Consider the following 6,664-nt stretch of genomic DNA (forward strand, 5'->3'; position numbering starts at 1 on the left):
GATTTTCTTGATTTGGCTCCCTTGCTCAAAATCAGTCCCAAGGGGCCAGATTGAATCTATGCTCTTATGAAAGTCAAATACTAGAGCAGGTAAGGTATATCAACAGCATGTTTCCCCTCCTATTTTGTTGAAGTCCCTAAAACCTTTGCAATATACCCTTTACTGAAGCTAGCCTAAATCTGCTCTATTTTATTACAACCAAATGACTACCAGAGTGATAAAAAATTCAAAGTGGAATCTTGGTGACTCTGTTGGACTATCTTAGAGGACACCAGGAGAAAGATACCACTTGGAATATACACAGGTGTCCAAGTGTTATAGTGTATGACCAGTCAAAAACCAATCTGCATCAGTTCTAAGGGAAAAAGTACAAGTGTGGAACTGAGAAAGCAACACAGGTAACAGCAAGAAGATACTGCCACCTGTGGGTCTGGAAAAAATGGTAGAGATGTGTTAATAGCACAAGTGATGGTGTGTGCATAGAATGTAGAACCGTAACATGAGGTGCTGCCTGGAAAAGCTAAAATCACTAGAAGATGCAACTATGGTCAGAAATCTACCCAAATTCGACTGTTTGGGGTGAGAGAAATGTCCCGGGTCCTACTTCCTTGTTCTCATCTCTTGTTCTCTCACTAGCCAAACCCAACAAGAAACTGGTTAACAAAGGAACTAGGGAAAAACAGGCAGTAGGAGACAACACTATTCCACACAAGAAATGTGGGGAAAGGATATGGAACATAAATAGATTGACCAGTAGTCTCTCAGCTGCTCTGGTGGCTAGATCTGCATCAGCAAACCTTGAAAACCATGACCTGCCTTGCTAAGGATTAATGCTGTATCTATGTTGACTTGGGGTTGAAGTGGAGACCGTCAGCAATTTATATGAATCCAGAAGCGGCCAGTAGAAAGCATGAGTTGACTTTGATTAGATTCATCTGCAGATATACAGGAGTCAGAAACCATCTGAAAATATTTTTCATCGTAGGAGCTACAAATTGCAGTTGCTACCTTCAATTAACCCTCCAGCTGTGGGTCAAAGATGTGCTTCCATGCTTCAGCGTGGTAAAAAGGCATAAGCCATGAACTAACATTTATCGAGTGCCTTCTGTGCTCCCTCACCTGGACTGAGTGCTTTATCAATACTGCTTTGTTTGACCATATGAAATATTGTGTCAGTAGTTAACTCTCTGTGCATCTCTCATGACTATGTACATTTTACAATCAGAGTCACTCGCGCTTTTTTCCCAGAATTCCAAATGCACAGCCTTGAAAGATATAGGTGGCATTTCCTTCAAGAGCAGAGAATAGGGGCTTTTGTTTTGTTTTTTGTTAGTTGGTTAGTTTTTGTTGGTTGGTTAGTTTTTGTCATGCTTACTGATGAGTATAATAAAATATGATGTCTTAAATCTAGGACTTTTGGTTTCTTGTACTTCATTATAAAATACCTAGATTGTTTTAAGCTTCAGATTTCCAAGCTGTGATATAAATCCACATAGTACACTACATCCTCTTGGATTGCTCGCTATCACAGAGCAGATGAGTTTGACAAGAGGCTCTAACTCCAACGTGAAATTCGGGCTCCTTGATGTTCCTGGATACTTTGTCTCTGAGGCAGGAGTCCTTTTGCCTTCTGTGAGCATCTATGAAACTGCAGCAGACTAACTTCTTAGAGTACAGTTAGGATAAAATCTCAGACCCCTCATGTATTTTGGCACTAGGGATATGGAACTGGTGTAAAGCCATAAGGGCATCTTCTTTGACACAAAACACAAAGAGGCCCTCACTCTCAGGACTGCCACTCTCTTACTGTTCTCTGGTTATCTCCCTGCTTGACTCCTTGGTTCCTAAGTATTAGTTTATTCATTTATCAGGTCAATTTTTTCACATTTATTTAATATGTTCAACTGACACATAAAGTTATAGGTATCTGTCAGGTATAACATAATGCTAAAACTTTATATACTCTTTGAAATTGTTAAGTACAGCTAATTATCAAATGTATTATCTAAAACTTACCACTTTTGTAATGAAAACTCTTATACAAGGCTTTTATTAACTATTTTGGCCAGGCTACATAGCATATCTCTTGGACTTAGTTCTTCTAGCTAACTATAAGCATGCAGATGAATCTCATAGGTATTGCACTTAGCCCAGATCTGTCTCCACGCCTATCACATTTACAGTGTGTGTAAATATTCATGGATGAAGCATTTGCAGGCATGCAGGATCTGAAACAGCAATAGTGTCAGGATTGTTAAAGCAAAACAGAATTGTCCGATAGGAAAAATAAATGAAACTTTTGAACTGTTTGGTGGAAAGTGGGTATCATCCTCTCTGATGCCGCTTTGACTTTAGGTTCAGAAACTGAGTCCCTCTCAAAGCACAAGCAGGTGACCACTACCATGCTCACAGAAGACAGCTGTATTATGGAGTTTTCCCTGTCAAATAGATACCCACACAACAGAAAATCGGTTGCTATGAACAAGTAACTCAGTCTGAACTAAAATGCTTTGCAAACCATGAAGTCAAGAGCTGTAGACACTAATGTGCCTTGTAAACAGCGGGTTCAGGCATCATAGCCAACCATGGCAGTAGATCCGTAGAAGATGAGTCACTGGAGTCCTTTTGTTTGTTTTTGTTTTTGTTTTTTGATCTTCAGTGTCAGAAGTAAACACAGGGAAAAATCATAACCGGCAGCTTCACTGAAAGGAAATGATAAACTCTATGGGATATAAGAGGAAAAGAGATGCCAGGGTTGGTTAAAATGTTTTTATTTTGATTACTTAGAGTTTTAAAAAATTTATCTTAAATGAAGTGCTTGATTATTACGAATACTAACTTGAGAATGTTTAAATAAAAACCTAAATTCCATTAATAGACGATAACACTAGAATCTGATGTTACATTCCTTCAGGGATTATGGGTGGCAAGGAGCAAATAGAGCAGTCAAGGTCAAATTTAAATACCAAATTTAAATGTTGCATCATTCAATACCAATACCGTTGTACCATTTTACAATACCAATGTTATATATTTCAAAATTAAAAGATACCAGCATTAATTTATGCCTAATCCCAGCATTTGAATGATAACAGCGACCCTACATTCAGCTGTGATCTGTTGACATATGAAGAAGACAAAGGCCATATATATGAATAAAGCTGTTAAATATATGAATGAACACATGTCTAGTTAGTTACATATATACACACAGCCAGCATTACCTGACTGAAATACCTCCCATTAAGACAGTGGTCTCAAAAATATATGCTGTTTATCTTGCTTGCCTGTCTTACAACTCACTATTTTTACTGAGATCAACAGATAAAATTGTTTCAGTTCTATTATTTTATAATGATCGAAGATTTCTATAAAAGTATCTAGAAAAATTACTTAACTTAGACATTTAGGAATCTATGAAAGACTTCATTGAGACTGACTACACCAACATGGTAAGAGATTTACATTCAGCTTCACTAGTAAGTTATCTTATGTACTGGTGGTGAATTACTGAACTCCATGACTTGACATGGAAGTTACTTACCATTTCTTAGCTTTAGTTTTCTTCTAAGGAACATAGTAGGGAAGAAAATACCTTAAAATTATTAGAGATTAAATGAAATAATGCAAAGTACTTAACCTAGCTTTTAAATTTGGGGCTATTATGTTTAGCATGCAGATTACAGAAAATATAATTTCTTCTCACAGAACATTAATCAAAACCATTGAACCGTATACTACTAAAGATCTGAGTTACTGTGCTTTTCTCCTGATCTCTCGGGTCAGCTTACCATTTCCTGGGTCCCTCACAATGTTTTTATTCCATTGTCTATGGAGGTCGGATGCCTTCCAACATCAGGGTTGAGAATTCTCAGATGTTATCTATAATATCTCAAAAGTTCACATTTCAATGTCCAAGTCATTGTCTACCATGGTAAACAATCTTCAGACTCTCCTCCAAAGTGCTCTTCTGAATGGCTGCCAAAGACGACTCATGTCCCAGGAAATGGTTTCTTTCTGTGTGTGTGCAACCCGCTGTTTGCCGTTCTTTTCTGAGGTCTCTGAGCCTGAGCTCTGTTCACAAGCAGGGATGGAGGGAATCTGATTCCCTAATGTTTCTGGTTGGGAAAGTCACCTATGAGTGTGGTCACTGCAGAACAGAATCCCCCATTGTGTGGCAAATAAGCTATCATGCCTCCTGTCTAGCGCCACTAAATATCAGCTGACCTGGCAACAGAAGCGAAGAGTCTTCAGTTTTTACAAATTTAATTCCTAATATTTTGTGTGCTGAACAATAGAAGTGTTATTATTACAGACACCTTGGTGACCTCTTCTTGGTCCTTCCCGCATAAACCAGAGACATTTATATAGTACTCATAATACGCTCACCGTGGTTCCAAGCACTTTCTTTTGTTTTCCTCTTAAACATTTTCTGCATAACTCACTAAATATTTGACAGCAAGACTATAAAATCAGTGTTATTTTCATTGTCTTGATAAGGAATTTATGTTAGAAGTTAGATTAATTACCCATGGACCAGCTAGTGAATGGTCTAGGCAGGATTTTAGTGCCTTCTTCCTTTCAAACTGCACCATAAACCCATATTTATAAAACTATCATACATGTTGCCTGTTGTCTAACTTTGAAATTATAATCATTGACATATATACATTTATATCCATAAAAAGAGAAAAGCTAAAAATTGCAAATGAAGTACTTTGGACACGACATTAGAAATAACTAACTGGAAATGAAGTCATTTGTCTTCCAGCAGTTTCCCTAAAACAAGAATAAATACAAGATGCAAAAGATTACAGAACTGAATCTGCAATACATTTCTTGCTTTCTCTTTTTAGAAGTGGAAAATGCAGGATAAGTAACTGTTTTATGAAACAGTCTTAGAATTATGAGTACCTTTAGAAATTTCTGCAGCATAAGTCAGCTCTAAATGTCTTGATTAATACTGCCATCTAATGCCCAACGGAGAAATCCAAATTTACTTTAGACTGAATATGTCCTATGGCTGTCTTCCAGTATTATTTGCAGAAATGGCAGCACAAATTGTATTATTAACTGGTACCCTGTTACTGCATCAGCCCTTTGCAGATGAATTTTATGAAGCACAAAAAGACTCGAAGTCTTCAACACTACAATCCAGCTTCAAGGGACAGTGGTATGGTCCTTACAAAGCCTGATTTTAGTGTAATTTCCTGCAATATATGGAGACAAGCATAAAGTAGTGACAATAAAACTCTTCTGATATAATCAATATTTATGATAGTCTCTATTTAAATCTCTTCACATTTTTTCTGTCTTGTTTCTTCTTGAAAAGTATATTAATAAAACATATTTTTCCTTGATTTTTAGAAATGTATGGGAAAAAATGTAGAGAATTTAATGACAGTCAAAACTGTGAAGATAGGGCTGGGGGTTTAGCTCAGTGGTGTAAGTGCCTTCTTGGCAAACATGAGGTTGTGAGTTTGACCCCTGGCACCAAAAAAAAAGAAAAAAGCAGCGTTTGGAAAACTGTGAAGATGAGTTATTTGATAAAGATACACTCTATTTTCACATTTACTTATACATATTAGTGTAAATATCAATTTTCAGTCTTTTGGAGTGTCAGGCTTTTTTTTTCTTTCTAGTATTAGTAAATAAAGTGATTTTGAATTAATAAATTTTAGGAAGGACACAAAAAGGAAAAATTATTCGTTGTAATGTATGCACTGCTTAAAAAAGCAGGACCCTTTCTCAAAAGTTCCCAGATTTACATGATTACTTAATTTTTATTTAAATTTAACATTTTCTTTATTATTATAATCTAAGTATTCACTACACATTGAATAGTTTTTAACTCAAATACATGAAATCTGAAGTATTTCAGATTTTTCAGCTCTTAGGATATAGATAGATGATAGATAGATAGATGATAGATAAATAGGTGGAGACAAAAAGATAGGAGATAAAAGATACAGAGGAGAGAGACAGAGAGACAGAGGAGACCAAACCAGGACCCAAGTCTAGACCCCAAATTTAATGCTTCATATATACCTTTCACACATAGCCTGAAAAATAATTGCATATATTATTTTTAATAATTTTGTTTATGAAGTTTACTAATATGAAATTTTCCACTTATGTTATTATATTAGTACTCAAAAAATTTTGAAAATTAGAGCATTGTGGGCTTTGAATTTTGGGGTTGGGTAGACCATTATCGTACTTCCTTAATGGATCTTTGAGAAATGATGCCCTCATTCTTGTTACCATGGTTGAGTAATTCTTATGAAACAACTGTCGTAATAGCCACATGGATTTTATACCTAGAGTTCCATTCATGACTTGAAGCTCATTGGATCTTTCAACTTCCCCACAGCAAGAATACATCAGTTGGTGTAACTGAGCTGCAAGTTCTTACTGCACAAGTGGGCTCAGGGAACAGGTCCACCCAGAGTCCATTTGGAGTGTGGAAGGGCACAGGCCATCTCAGAGGTCCCGGGTGGGGAGCAAGATTGCTGTGGTCTATCTGCCTATCATCTTCCCTTGCCTTCACCCTCAGTTTTGATTCCTTTGCTACTCTTTAGAGGGTGACAAGAAAAAATAAAACACAGGTCACCATCGAGAAGCAGAAAATCATGTAAGAGGAGACCTGTCTCCAGTTACAGGC

The sequence above is a fragment of the Cavia porcellus genome, unplaced genomic scaffold (assembly GCF_034190915.1).
Source record: "Cavia porcellus strain 051 isolate PalLab524CR breed Dunkin Hartley unplaced genomic scaffold, mCavPor4.1 scaffold_4, whole genome shotgun sequence".
In the NCBI taxonomy this organism is placed as follows: Eukaryota; Metazoa; Chordata; class Mammalia; order Rodentia; family Caviidae; genus Cavia; species Cavia porcellus.